The sequence below is a fragment of the Spea bombifrons genome, chromosome 1, assembly GCF_027358695.1.
Source record: "Spea bombifrons isolate aSpeBom1 chromosome 1, aSpeBom1.2.pri, whole genome shotgun sequence".
NCBI classification, from domain to species: Eukaryota; Metazoa; Chordata; class Amphibia; order Anura; family Pelobatidae; genus Spea; species Spea bombifrons.
Genome location: NC_071087.1, coordinates 116,102,396 through 116,117,502, shown reverse-complemented (window position 1 = coordinate 116,117,502; position 15,107 = coordinate 116,102,396). Strand labels below are relative to the sequence as shown.

The following is a 15,107-nucleotide window of genomic DNA, read 5'->3' as shown; positions in this document are numbered from 1 at the left end:
GGGGACTTATATTGAATGTAAAAACATGTTTTGAATTGCAGTCAGTTGTGTGTACAGTATTTAAAATGTCCATTAAGTTTAAGAAACCAATAAATCTGATCACCAGGTATGTCCCCTGCTTCTTTGTTTATTACAATATTCAGCCTCGGTACTCCTTCAGAAGACCTGAAACTATTTCCTACTAGGAGGACCGGTATGTTTTTACAGTACCATTACTGTGCCTTGCATAAGACAAAGTTCTAGAGAAGCACTAGTCTCAAAAATCCTTCAGCGCTCAACCACTTGACATTTATTACCTAGCTACTCCGCAATTGTCAGCTATTTATAATTGTAATTGTAAGAAAGTAATTGCTTGGGGAGGGGGGGGGGACAAACAAAAAACATCCAATCCCATTTTTGATTTTTCTAAAGGGTACATGTAAGACTCTGAAAGATGATACCAAAATTGGAGGACACGTGGAGCACAGCTACACAACACTTTCTTCATGGTAAAGCATTCCTTCATAAGGTGATTGGATCTTAAAGAGAATTTACAGTGCCTTGGCATTTGTCCTATGTTGTTGCAACCTGGAATTAAAATGGATTTGTTTGTATGATTTGATTTGCACAACATACCTACCACTTTTACCCCTTAAGGACCAGGCTGTTTTTAACTTTTTGTACCCTTTGGGACTGAGGCTGTTTTTAACGCTTGCGGTGCTCGTGTTTAGATGTAATTTTCTCCTCACTCATTTAGTGTTTTTTTTTTTTTTTTTCTCAGGGCAAGAAGCACTTTCTTCAGATACCATTTTTTTAATCATAATATCTACTTTCCTATTAAAAATATGATAAAAAATTGAACAAAAACCACTTTTTCTCACTTTTATTTGAAAAATCTTTTACTCATCCAAAAAAGCTAATGAAAAAAACAGGATAAATAAATTCTATTTGTCCTGAGCTTCAAAATACCCAATGTTTGTTTTTTTCCTTTTTTCTGCAAGTTATTAGGCAATAAGTACAAGTAGCGTTTTGCTATTACAAAACCTTTTTTTTTCTGGTCATTCTGCCCCATGTGCTATTTTGGGTATCTTTGAAGCTGGCCAATGCGATTTACTTTAAATTTCTTTTAAAACGAGCGTCCGCTTGCATAAGGTGTATGGCGGATGTTGACGCCCCCAGGGTGGGCCAGATATGGCCACTGATGCCGATCTCGGTGTTGCTGAAAGCCTCGACGTCAAGGCATTACAGCAACACCGTTTAAGCGAAGAAAGTCACCGTAGATCACTTTGTAAGCTTCTTTAATCGTCACCTGACCGTTTTTTTGCGTGACATGGCCCGTCAATGGATGATAAGGGGTTAAAGATTCAAAATATTTTTTATTGCAAAACAAACCAGAAATAAGCCAAACAGTTGAGTTGGGCCTTGGTGAGATTAATACTGCACCAAGGCTAGATTAATCCCTAATCGTCAGTTTTCAATAAAGTTGCGCGGTGACGTCACCGGCCGGATCGGGTGGTCCCGGTGATGCCCTTCAGTGTGAGGGGCAGATCGCCTGGGTAGGTGGTGATGGAGGTCCACAGATCCCCATCAAGATAGGGTAGTGCTAGCGACGGCATGGTGTGCCAAGCTTGGTGAGAGAGGTGAAGAGATTCACATGTTGACTAAGGTCTTTAATGAACTTTTCACAAAATACGAAGCCTTCTGTCTTGTCATAAAATTGTCAGTTAAAGAGGTATGGGGGCATGCTGCTTAGATGCCTGTATCTCAGGCATCTAAGCAGCTACAGACCCCCAACATATACCGTTGGAAAGGTAATCGCCTTAAGTTAAAAAATAAATATATAAAAAAAGTTCAAAAAAATGATTTGGGGGTTTCTAAAGGCTTATAAATAAACATCAAAATTGCCTAGAGACCCCCAAATTCAATTACCTAAACATAAACTAGTTTAACTTAAATGATCACTGTGGTAGCCAATGTTACCACGGTGATCATATAGCTATGAAAAGTCACATTCCCTTTTTAAAAATGGCCGATACTAAATTAAATTTAGCCAATGGTAGAGGGAGGCAACTTTTGAAATCTTGATGAACTATAAATTAACTGCAAATATTATTAAAATCAGCCATTTAGCCTGTGCGGTACGTGAGTAACCATCTCATGCCTGGAGCTCCTTGCATTTTTACAGTAAAACTTTGCGCAAGACACAAATGAACATGTCACTTTGGTTAGAAAAAACATATTTTCTAGCCAAAGCGACATATTCCATCATTATTTGTGCACTCAACTTTTGTCCTAGAAATACATGTAGCCCCCTCATTTGAAGCGCCAAGGGGTGTAGTTTCTTGAAATGTGTACTCAGAGCCGGCCCTACAATGGAGCCGACTGGGGCAATTGCCCCAGGCGGCACTTTTGAAGGGGCGGCACTTTGCCGCCCCAAGCGCTTTTTTTTTTAAGCGGAGGAGAGAGAGGGGTGCCGAGTGTGTCACGGTCAGGACTACTTGCCAAGCCGTGACTGTGTGGAGGGCGTGGGCATGAAGGGGTTAATAGCACCAGGCCTCTGGATTTACTAACTAGACCCCTTAACAGGGCATAAGTTACACCAAATTAACCCCCAAATCCTGTCTGTATCCCCCCCAGGTAGTCTGCCACCACTCACGATTTTGATACCGGATTCGTGAGAAATCCGAATTAGAACCTTTATCTCTATATATATATCAACCCACCCCGGGCAAACAACATATATATATATCCTGTAGAACTCAATAACAATATGGTAACGTGTTATCCTCTCTTCGGGTTTGTGGATATCGATACTAGAGCCCAAAGACAGACTTAGATTTTGAATATTTTAATAACAAAAAGACAAAGATTACACAGTGCCAGAATTACAAAAAACAAGACATACAAAATAAAAGTAAAACAGAAACAGTTCTTAAAAACAATGGGACTTAAACACAGGACCCTCACTCACGAGTTTCTCCAATAAGCAGGCCTGTGGGAACTCCTTAAGTCCAGATGGTTCTTATGATGTTGTTCCGATCAGAGTATATCATGGAGTTCTGCCTTTGGGTCGCTGCATTGTCCCTAAATCAGACTTTTGCAAGCAAACGCCCCTCTGACCACATGACTGATTATATGACACCATCCCCAAGAATCGGGTCCCATCTTTGATGTGCCAATAAGTTATGGTGGGGTAAAGGTGATGGAAACCCCCCCACTTAAGATAGGAATGGAATTCCTATAACTAAGGATCCTTATCAGTTAGGCCATGAATCACCACAGGGGTCCTTTGGGAAGATGACACCTCTAGCCAGAACAGATACAGAGGGCATGCACAAAGAAACACATTAAATCAACCTCAGATTAACTCATTGAATGCTTAAACAAAGAAACTAACCACCTCTGCTGGGTTACCCTTCCATGCATCCACTACATTATATGAGTTAATCATGACAGAGTGGTTTTCGCTTACCCGCTCGGCGCCCCTCTCTCTCTCCTCTGCGGCGAGTCTCCGTGCTCTGTCACGGTGCCGGCTTGTAATGGTGAGCGCCGGAAGTGACCGTGGCAGAGCAAGGAGATTCGCCGCAGGACTGTTTAAAGGTAAGTACGGGGGGGGGTTAGGGTAGATAATGGCGTCGGTGAAGTTTAAAATGCCGCCCCCCCAGCGTCGGCGCGGGGGCGGCATTTTAAACTTCGCCCCAGGCGGCATTAAGTCTTGGGCCGGCCCTGTGTGTACTTTATGTATCCTAATTTAACTTCCCAGATGTCTAGACCACTTTAACTTCAGATATGGCAGATTTGAAAATCTTGTAAAAAAAATTGTCTTAAAACATTTAGGGGTGATGCCTGCAATTAGACAGCTCTAAACAGCTGGAAAGTTTAATTATGGTACATAAAGTATACATTTTCAGAAACTACACCCCTTGGCGCATCAAATGAGGGGCTGCATGTATTAGTAGAACAAGACCGGACTGCGCAAGACATAAATGAACTTGTCGCTTTTAATTTTTTTTTTTTTTTTTTTTTATAAGTGTGAAATTCACTTATTTGTTGTGCATGTCAGATTTGTGATACAAATAAGACTTCATTTGCTGCAGCTGGGAGGGGTTTTTTGTGGGTTTTTTTTTTTTTTTTTAGTAAATCGTGTCTGATTTGTATCAACATCATATTTAAACTGGGTGGCAGACTCTTGGAAAGGGAAAACTGTGAGATTAGAAATGTACAAAAGGCTAAGGGGTTGCTTTAAAGAGAACATATTAGAAGCAACACGGCAAGAACACTTCCATGGTACCAGGTAAGTGTGTTCCGCTTGTCAAGAGCAAAGAACACGCAATTGTCTCAAGTGACGGCTGCTCTCATACGATTACAAGCAACGTAGAAGCAGCTTGAATAGATATGAAATAGATCCTAGAGGCCATAAGTGACTCCACTGTGTAAGAGTTGCACAAATAAGTGCATTATAGATCAATGGTTATGCCTGAGTATTGGAGGAACAGCATTAATATCATATTACTAGGGTGCAATAACATTTTGCTGGGCAATACATAATGAAATAACATCCTGTAGTAGTAATAACATTGCCTGTTGTAATTTTTGGCATATATGCAATAAACATAACAGGTGTCACAGGAAGCCTGGGAAGGAAGTACAGAGGAACAACATTTCTCAAGTAGCCTAGAGTGTTCTTATCCAGAGCTGTCCCAGCAGATAACAACCAGTCTGTACCGGCCTCTCCAAAACCTGCTCTAGATCATTAGGCTTATAGCAGTCCCGTTTAAGGACAACCCACTGTCCTTAAGGGGTTAAATACTTTCTACTGAGCAAGATTCTTGGATGAAATCTGCAAGTTTCACATTATTGTTTGTTGCAGTAATATGCTGTTAAAATACTCTTTTTAGATCCACATGCAATATGCATTTCCATCTATGCATTCAGTGTTTTGTATAGCATTGTTACTTTTTATGATGTTTAAAAGTTGTACGATATAACCGTAAAGAGTTGCAAAACAAACATACGGCAGAATTGTATTAGGCTTCTGCGCTCAGTGTTTTTTCTGTCCTAATAGGGATTTTCCATGAGCCACGTCTTCCACATTAGTTATTTATGTTGCCCAAACTGGCTGACTTTTCACATGGAATAGAATCTATGCCAAAAAACACATGCTATGCTGTTTACCAATTCATTTTAAATTCTGATCAGATTATAGTGAATTAGGAAATAAAGCATGCAGGAGAGAAAGCACCAATGTAGACAGCACAGTCCCGCTATGCTGCAGGTGAAGGTCTCTCAACCTGTCCGTTAAACAGATAACAATAATAAACAAAGGATATATGTTGCGCATGTTCACTTATCACAAGGAGACGATGATCTCCACATATGAAACTTAATTTTTATTCCTCTCGTATAAAAGCACAACAGCATGTTGCGATAAGAGACATCTAGACTTCATCGTATAATGAATTAGTGTACAAGCCTGGGTGATCTCGGAAATATGTTTAATGATATCACAAAACTGAGCTATTTTATGTAAATAGCCCAAGCTTATGTATAATTACAGTTTTAGAAACAGTTTATCATTGTAATAGAGTCTGTGTGAGACAGATCGGCTTTAATGCTTCTAAGTTTCCAAATGTCTGTACTACCACTGTGCCCCAGTAGATGGCAGCACAATACCTTTTGTAAAGGTACAGCACATCTGTCCTTTAGATCCAAATCCTTTACAGGCTTTACTATTGCAACCCACAGTGCTGTGAAGGGCACACAGAACACTATCTACCCAATTGTGCAGAAAAGTGTCACAAAAGTAGGCAGTTAAATGTACATGTCCAAAAATCCAAACAGAACGGTCAACTCAAAATAGAAGAACGCTAAAATTATTCTTTTTTTTCTAATCTAAAGCTATTTTAGGTGCAGAATGAAGCTGATCTTTAACAATGACATCATGTCGACTTCTGAGGTACAGGAGGCAGAGAGTACAGAGTCACAATTTGTATGTGTATGCTATTTAGCACATCTGCATGTGTTCATTTTGCTATTAATCTCACTACTGCCCCCATACTGAATCCACGTGAAATTATTTTAGCAGTGTTCCAGGTTAGTGCAGAGTACATATAACAAGCATTACAGTTAATACACCAAATAGCAGGACATGTAACTGTATTCTGAGACTATAATGTCTCTAGCTGAGCTTTCACAACACACTTTAGTCTTCTTCTTTCGGTCATTTATCTCTGTTGGGACAAAAGATTTGAAAGCTTGCATGGTAATGGAATTCATTTAGCCAGATGCAGCTATATCCTAGCAGATCTGGGAACTCTTGTTTCTTTATTACCAGCAGCGAAACGACCAGAGCATTACTACACTGCACTGGACAGGGGAACCTTGTGGCCGCCTGGGGCGAATGACTCATTATATCTCTATCCTTAGCCTGCGCCCATCACGCTAACTGAAGACGTTCCAGAATAAAGAGTAACGATTGCCCACCGCTGTCTCATAAGCTACTGCAACCTTTATTAGGTAGGAAGACGGTCATCCTTGCAGAATCAACTTCTTGAACTCTGACTAAATGAGGATTGTTTTCACACATTAACAGAAGCAAATGCCAGCACTCTTGGGATAGAACAGAGAGTTTTAAGGCATTTATACCAAAAGATGAGAGATGTAAGATTAAAAAAATAGTAACATTAAATATACTTCTTGAATGGTGAGCCACTGTCAACTGCATCACAAATGCCTTCTCAGGTCATCAAAGGTTTACCAGGTTAGGTTCAAATTAATGGAACTGGAATAGGAATATCACATAGTCCACTAATATAAAGGCCCATAGAACATGTCAGACAAACCCAGTCCCACAGGGGATCCAGTAGTGGTGTAAATGTTACCTAAGCCCCTTATTACCACAATAGATAAGTGTCTGCGTGGGAAAAATTGCAAACACAAGGAACCAAAAAAATATTTTAATACAGACCAAGGTATATCACAGAGTAGCCCAGCTTCTGTTCCTTAATATATGCCCCATTAAAAAGTTAGCAAGCCACGTTTACTAGTGACTTTGGCTACAGAATGTGCCATTAGAAAAATATTTAATTGCAGACTGTTTAATTACCCAAAGCTGGAATATTTAACGTGATTAGCATAACTAAGCTAAAAATACGTGCACGTAAAATATTCAGATAACTATGTTTAAACCTTCATTGCGAATTAACTTATTTTACTGCAAAAATGTGTTTATATATATATATATTTTCCCCTTTATTTTGTACATGCATTCTTAGTTTTAAAAATACTTATTTTAACAGGATGCTACGAGCAAAAGAAGCTCTTATTTCCTTTACTGTGATTTAAAAAACATTTATTCCAATACATATAGCTATGTGTTTTGCTTTGTTTTCTAATATATGACATATACATTAAAAAAAAAAGTGACGTATCCCCCTCTGGTTGTCTCGTGTGTTATTTCTCATGATCCTGCAATTTAACAATCCTAAGAACAGTCTCATTTTACAGTCTGCTGTTCCCTGGGAAGAGCCTAAGTGACAACATGATCTTGTTATTTCCCGAGTTCCACCATGAAGCAACGAGATTGCTGGATCTTCTGTGCCTTTCTCAGAAAAATGAAATCTCTGGTGTATTCTTCTTTTTTTATTTGTTGCCTGCCCCTAGTTACCAGTTCTGCATCCAGTTTCCCGGTGAGCTTAACGGGGCTGAAGGCCAAAAAAATAATACCTATTCAGGACCACCATTCAGTCTCTTTTAGCCAGGGAGACAAAAAAGTTTATTCACTAAAGGGGGAGTTGTCAGGAGAGTGGTGTATAAATCAGTGAGGTTTCTTTAGTCTCCGAACCCATTGAACTATGTGTTATACAGGGCCAGCTCAGCCCTTCATGCGGGGGGGGGGGGGAAACAAAGTGTGCCACCTTCTTCAGGAGTGGATCATACCAAAAAAAATCAAATTTCATTTAAGAGAGAATGACTTCACAAAAACACATTGTGAAGTCATATTAAAGAGGCATGCCAATATTAATATTTGGTATTGTCTCTCAACTAAAGTCATTTATTAAAACTGTTTTTTTTTTTTTAAACTGCTTGGCGTTTGTGCTTTCTGTGTGTCAATGCAATTATTTTGGGAATATTTGGTTTACAAGTAACCGTTTTGCCTTATGGGTTTTTTTCTTAAAGGTGGCAGAAGTAGCATATCAGGTAATTTCCTGCTCGGAAATAAATTTAACCTCTTCTTCACTTTTACCCCTTCAAAGGCACTAAGAACAGATCAGCTTTTAGCAAACATATACAGTAACAGAATGACAACAGGAAGTTAAGATGGCGGCCATGTACAGTAACAGAATGACAACAGGAAGTTAAGATGGCGGCCATGTAGCGTAACAGAATGACAACAGGAAGTTAAGATGGCGGCTCCCATATATACACTATTTATATTGTTAGCAGAATAACATGGGTTATTTAGCATACTGATCTCCAAGATGTAATAGCTAGGGAAAATGACGGAACTGTGTTAAGTATTAATATAGAAATCACTTATAATATTTCCTCTTGTGCTGTATGCAAGATCTGCCATTTTGCAGCTGCATTAACAAATTGCTGCTTCATCCTAACACGATTGAGATAATACACAAACTAAAGGTAGATCCATGAAAATAACAAATTTGCTAAAAGCCGTGAACGTGTCTATTCTCTTTTAAGTGAAATGTGAAAAAAAACATGATTATTATATTTTATGTAGTTTAAACATTACTACCAAAACACGTGACGCAATAAAGACAGGAAAATCAATCGAACGTCATAAAGATGCCAGTAACGCTCATGTCATTGTAAACTCCGCAGGGAGAAATTGAGATGCATAAAAAATTACTTTGCATTAAAGTTATTTTCAATTGAGAATCGTAAACACTTAATAATTGTATTATATATATTTTATCATAAATACTTGTTATTTGATGTATGAACAGGGTATAATACTTGAATCAAAATCTACTTAGCATTCTACTTACAATATTTTTATAAATATTTTGGATATATCATGTTAAATTAAAAAAAATTTAAGAAAAATATATGTAAAAAAACCACATTGGAATCTTCTGGAATAATGGCTGTTAGTGATCAGGTAAGTTATACAGATCTTAGCCTATTGGCAACAATTAAGAATATCTCCTTTAAGAGTAGAGTTCATAGTGTGACCTTTTTGTGTTTTTTTTAAGCCATTATTTCATTGAGACTTTCAAAGCAAGACTAATCCATAGAGACCATAGATTCCAACAGAACAGGCATTTTTTAACTGGAATTTGGGAACGAAAAGCATGCAACTCATTTTAGATTAAGGAGAAAAAAAATAACTGCATTGTAAAAACAAAAAGTTAAATATTCCTCTTTTTACAATAAAAAAATTAACTAGGATCTAAATGCTGTGTTTACCGAACTCCATCAACATGTATTTGAAATAAAGTATATAATAAGGATCATCCCTATTCCACAAAAAAATGACATTTTTTTCCAACTGTTTATTGTTGCATCAAAAATATTAGGTTTAGCTAACGGTGAAAAATGTTTCTATGACATATAAATAAAAATAGATAAAAAATTATTTGATTTATCTTTATTTTAACGTCATTTTAATGTGCGTTTGAGCTTCTCTATGTGTTGTAATACATATTTTCTTAACTTTTAAGTTCCACCTCTGTGGCCCCTATTAGGTAACAAATCTCATGGTAACCTTCAGTTCTTGACTCTGTGTTGAAGTCTCCCCATGCTCATTATTATTACTGCATGGAGTAGGCGATATCTCAGACCTCTTATTTACCAATAATTATTCTTTCAAGACGTGTAACGTCCGATACATGCTTTTACCAGTAGAACACTATTTGCTTTAAGGTGTAGATTCCAACACTGAAACTGTTAAAATGAACTCATTATAGAAAAAAAAAATATTTGTACAGGATTTGATTGCCAGCAGATGTCCAATTCCGCCCTGAAAAAATGTATTTTAATTAAAATGTCGGTGCTGAAATAAGATTAAAAGTTTTTGATGACAGCAAGTCTCTGATATTGTAGCAAGCATTGTAGTGTCAGACATGACAATCATTTTATTACATAATACAAAAAAAACATTTTCTTCAAATCTATGTTAAGGTCTGACAGTTATTTTCTACAATAAGTATAATGTTGATCAAAACATGCATCACCATCAGCGTTTTGCCCTAGAGTTCTGAGTTAACACTTTGTTGTATTACATTGCGCAATAAACACACTAAACCGTCATTTTTTAATTTAACGTAAATATCTAATATCTCAAATCACAAAATGTTAAATAATTCCTGGTTCAAATTTTAGTAGATGTCTGTGTAATCAAAACACATTGACAAAGAAAAAAAAAAGGAAAAAAACATGATCTACAAACTAAAAGGCAATACACTTTATCTGCCACTAGGGGGCACAGTTGGATCTTAAAGCAACCATCCACTAATCTCATGAACGTGTCCAATGTGGCAGATGCCGCTCTATGGGTTGGTACTATAACATAAATTAATAATGCGTGAGACGGTTATTCGTAACATACACCACTGCTTTGAATATATGTAATCCATACAAAAGTTAGTGTAACACATCTACTACCACGGAACAGAGTTACATTAGCTAATATGCAATTAATCACTTCAATGGGGTATACTATACTTATTTACACAGGTAATACCCTTTAACTTAAAGTGACATGCCGTAGCATGCATTGAAAGTTCTTCACAATACATTTATCTATAGTATACACACAAAATATTAAACGTTAAATTTGCATAGCCCAAAACAGATACCGATGCAAGTTAGGGAATTGGGGTGCAACTTCTTTTGAGGGGACAATTGAAAAGAAGGTTGGGTCTTTTGTTTTTTTTTAAATATTACATATCTTTGTTTAAAAAAATGTCGTTGGGAAACGAAATTATACTTCTCAGGCCATGGGGGAAAAAGTAGTCAGCTTTTCTTAAACACAGGGAAGACGGAGTGAGCTTTTTTTTTTGGTTTTTGTAGGGCACCTTTGGGGTAATTAACATGATAGAAGGAGACAGAGCCCTGAATCTAAAGTTGATACTGGGCCCGAAGACTTTTCATGTTGACCTTCTTTGTATGATCTCTATAAATGGTATTAATATATTCGCCAGAAGAAAAATCTGTGCAAACCTAAGAATTAAGATGTCACAAGCAGAAACTCAAGTTAAGCGATGCGATTTATAGCTTTTTTTCTGCTACCCTGTTATAACATATTCAGGAAATGAATGTTTTATAGAAGTACCATTATCTGCGATACTGAAGTTACTTCCTAGCTACCAAAATATACACAACTATTGGGATATGAATAAAAAAATATCACTGGGGAACATCTGATATTGGCTTGGAGAAGAAAGAGAAGCTTATGTAATTTTATGAACTCAATATAAACGCTACACAGGGATGAAGTTAATAAACCCTGTAAATTTTATTCTATAATATAAAATTGTATAAAATTAAAGGTAACTGAAATAAATGGTAGAAAATAATCAATCGGGATAAAACGAGTTCTCCACCACTAGGGGGCACTGTGGCAGTTTAGAATAGAATCTTCGGTCCCATATTCACACAAAAGTGCTCTTCTTGAACTGACTTTGAACTAAAAAAAAAATCATTGTTATATATAATGAGACACAACCCCTTTGGACTTGGGCTACTGATAATTAGTTTTAGATCAGCCTTTTTTATGTAGAAGAAAAACAAGTAAGGAAGATACTATACTATTTAATTATGTAAAAAAAAAAAAAAAAAAAAAGTCGAAAGGTTTGGAAATCAAACCCATCCAATTCCCTGATTACATATTAAAACTTTTATTTCTGAAAAATAAAGTTTTCAATGTCAACTGTTGAAATGCTTATTACTCTAATTATTTACGCATCATATTTGGTGTACATGGGCAAAAAGGATTCATATGTCATATATATGTACATATATAATATATATATTTTATATATATATATATATACACAATTACATCTATGTATATGAATAAAACAAAAATTAGGAAAATGTATATAGTACTATAAAATCCCCAATAAATTCTGTCAAGCAATCAGATTGTAGGTCACTGTTCCCCATCACTTTGCAAACTAATAATTTCCACTACCAAATCTATTTCTTTTTTTTTTTTTTTACTTCTGAAATATCTGAGCCATCACAGATGAGGATAGTTCACATGAAAACTAATTACACAAAATCAATATTTAATCACAGCTCAGCATCCCGATCCTGCAGAAAAATCCTTTTAAAAATCCACTGCAATATACAAATGCTCCTCTAATTTACACACGCCAGTACTTAATTCAACATTATTTATCATCATTATTAGCAATTTTTGACTTATTTTTAATTATTTGTGCTTGTTATTTATATTTACCTCTTGTATAATTAAATGAAACCATTTAGGCGGTAATAATTTGTTTTTTTTTTTGAATGATTATCCCATGTTTTTAACTGGGACCATCCCTGCCCCCTCTGAATTAAAAGGGGTCAACACCTCAACTAAATGATTAACATCTAAGCAAATAATTCAGCGGACATGAACATTTTCTTTAAAAAAAAATTGAATTATTTTTAAATTATCCAATTCTTTTAATTTTATCAGGTCTAGCACTAAACTGTTTTATTCTTTAAGCCATACATTGGAGGGAATGTATTAGAACCCGAGAGTCTTAAATAATGATAGGAATTTATAGAAATTATTTAAAATCAATTATTAAAATACACCTAACCCAAGTAACATATTTCATCTTTTTTCTTTCTGCCACAAAAGAAATCTTTCCCTTTTTTTTTTTAAACAACTTAATTTACTGAAATAATTGATGGATACATCTCACCATGCGGTTCAGCAAGATCTGAATAGTTTAACTAAGATTATTGAAATAAATATTTCATAAAGATCGGCACTGATATTAAATTACTCCTATTGATTTTAGATTTAATTCCCACTTTTGAAGTCTCACCAGACTAATTGATCTTTAAGGAGACTCAACTCTCTGTGAACCAATTTAGCAGCTTAAAGTAAGGAGTTACGTGTAATTTAATAACAAAATAGCCCACGTAGGGGATAAATGAACAGTCAGAAGCTACAAAAAAAAGAAGAAAAAAAAAACACTAAGCTTTCGAAGATCTCCGGGCATTTCGGCAGTGATGGTGATAAACACACTTCTCCCTTTCGGTACCTAAAACAGGCGTGTGTGTACCTGGTATTGTGTATAGTTGGGATCAAAAAATTGTTGGTCCAAGGGACATTCCATCACACAAATGCTAACATAAACATTAAATTGCATTTTTGTTGCAGCATCTACATGAAACAATCTAGTGAAATATATCACTGGTTACTTTCTGTGTATATGTGTGTTTGGAGATTATATATATATATATATAGATATATATATATATATATCTATATATATATATATATACACACATTATATATATATATATATATATATATATATATATATATATACATATATATATATATATATAAACAGTTTGTCTCAGTCTGTTCTAGTTTTGTCATACCCTTTCAATGTATGTACTGTAAGAAGTTCTGCATAAATTGCTGGTGCTACATAAATTAAAAAAATAAATAAATTATATATATATATATATATATATATATATATAGTGTGTATGTGTGTGAATGGATGCAGTTTATATCACATTTTTCAATGTCATACTATATGCAATCCATGCAATCCACAGAGCACACACACACATATATAATAAGCACATATACAGTCACATATACATACAATGATTTCTGAACTCTCTAAGCACACAGATACGATCAAATACACCGAGTTGTTCTCTAACTTCAGCAGCACAGCCTGGATATATATATCTCCTAACAGCGGACCGACTGGGAGGCAGTAATTAACACACATACACACCATCCAGCAGCCCCTTCCCCCCTCCCTTCCCCAAAAAGCACATTGTTGTCTCTCTTTGTGCCAGTTCTTGGTCTCATTCGCATACAAGGGGGGAGCCCATAACAAAAGGATACAGCTCGGTCTGCTAGATAAAAGCTGCTTTCCCAGTAATCGGCTGCACTTGTAGGAAAGTAACATGCTCATGTAAGTAAAAGATTGCTTTTCCCCCAGCCATAGTGTTATATGATGGCTGTAAATGGCAGATCTTTAAGTGGAGTAATGTGGCAGGACCACCTTAAGTGTTAGCCCCGCCCCCTTCCCTGCTCTGACATTGGCTGGGGGGGCGTGTGATAGGAATTGATCGCTGAAATGCAAAACTTGTTGCTGCTCTGTGGGGCTTGGATGATCACAGAAGGGAGACTCACGCAGCGAGGGATCGAACATTAAGAAAAGAGAATTCCTCCTGCCTGAGACATCGGCTGCTGCACTTCAGCTCGCAGAGGCTTCTTCCAGGAGCTGCTTGTTCGTTATGCACAGAATACAACAAAAGGAATAGGCTGAGACCGCAGCGATAACACCAGCCGGTGCACCGGGGTCAGCGATCGGGATACACAGTGACTGCTCCCTGTTACACACTGTCTGCAGGGTCGGGGGGGTGCTGATCACAGCTTGACCAAGGATCCCCCTCCACTACCCATTGATCCAGATGGCAGACAGACCCGTCTTGGTGATCAGCAAGCATCTACAATGCAGGTGGAAAAGCTGAAAGTTGCGATCGCTTGGACATATCCATCTCTACGGAGAAATACAGGCAGCTGAGGAGCGGGGCTGATTCTCCACGCAGGCTGTCAATGGACCGAGCTTTACTGCACTACACAAATCCTTCATTATTTTTTTAATTGAATACTTTGCACAGATCCATTTGGACTTTTGCCTCCTGTTCAGAACTTTTATCTATTGTTGATCGCTTTGGGACTGCTCGGGTACGCATACATGTGTTTTGGTTCTACGTTCTGTAAAAACAAAAAAAAAACTAAAAAAAACAACTAAAAACCCATCTAGGTCTGCACGAAAGAAAGTGTTTACTTGTGATCTCACAGCACAAGCCCGATCAGATTACAACATGTGAGCTCATCTGTGAATGCTCCACACTACATCGCCCCTGCTTCTCACTCACTTGGATTCTGCCTCCAAAGACTG

The 15,107-nt window shown here is 36.9% G+C and overlaps 1 long non-coding RNA gene across 1 annotated transcript; it reads right to left on the bottom strand.

The window, feature by feature from the left end:
* Nucleotides 1-12,813: 12,813 nt before the first annotated feature.
* LOC128500476 (uncharacterized) lies at nt 12,814-14,258 on the bottom strand. Its single transcript, XR_008354925.1, has 2 exons — nt 14,042-14,258; nt 12,814-13,232 (listed from the first exon to the last, which is right to left on the bottom strand). It is a non-coding gene; the product is annotated as an uncharacterized LOC128500476 (long non-coding RNA).
* Between the last annotated feature and the right edge of the window lie 849 nt (nt 14,259-15,107).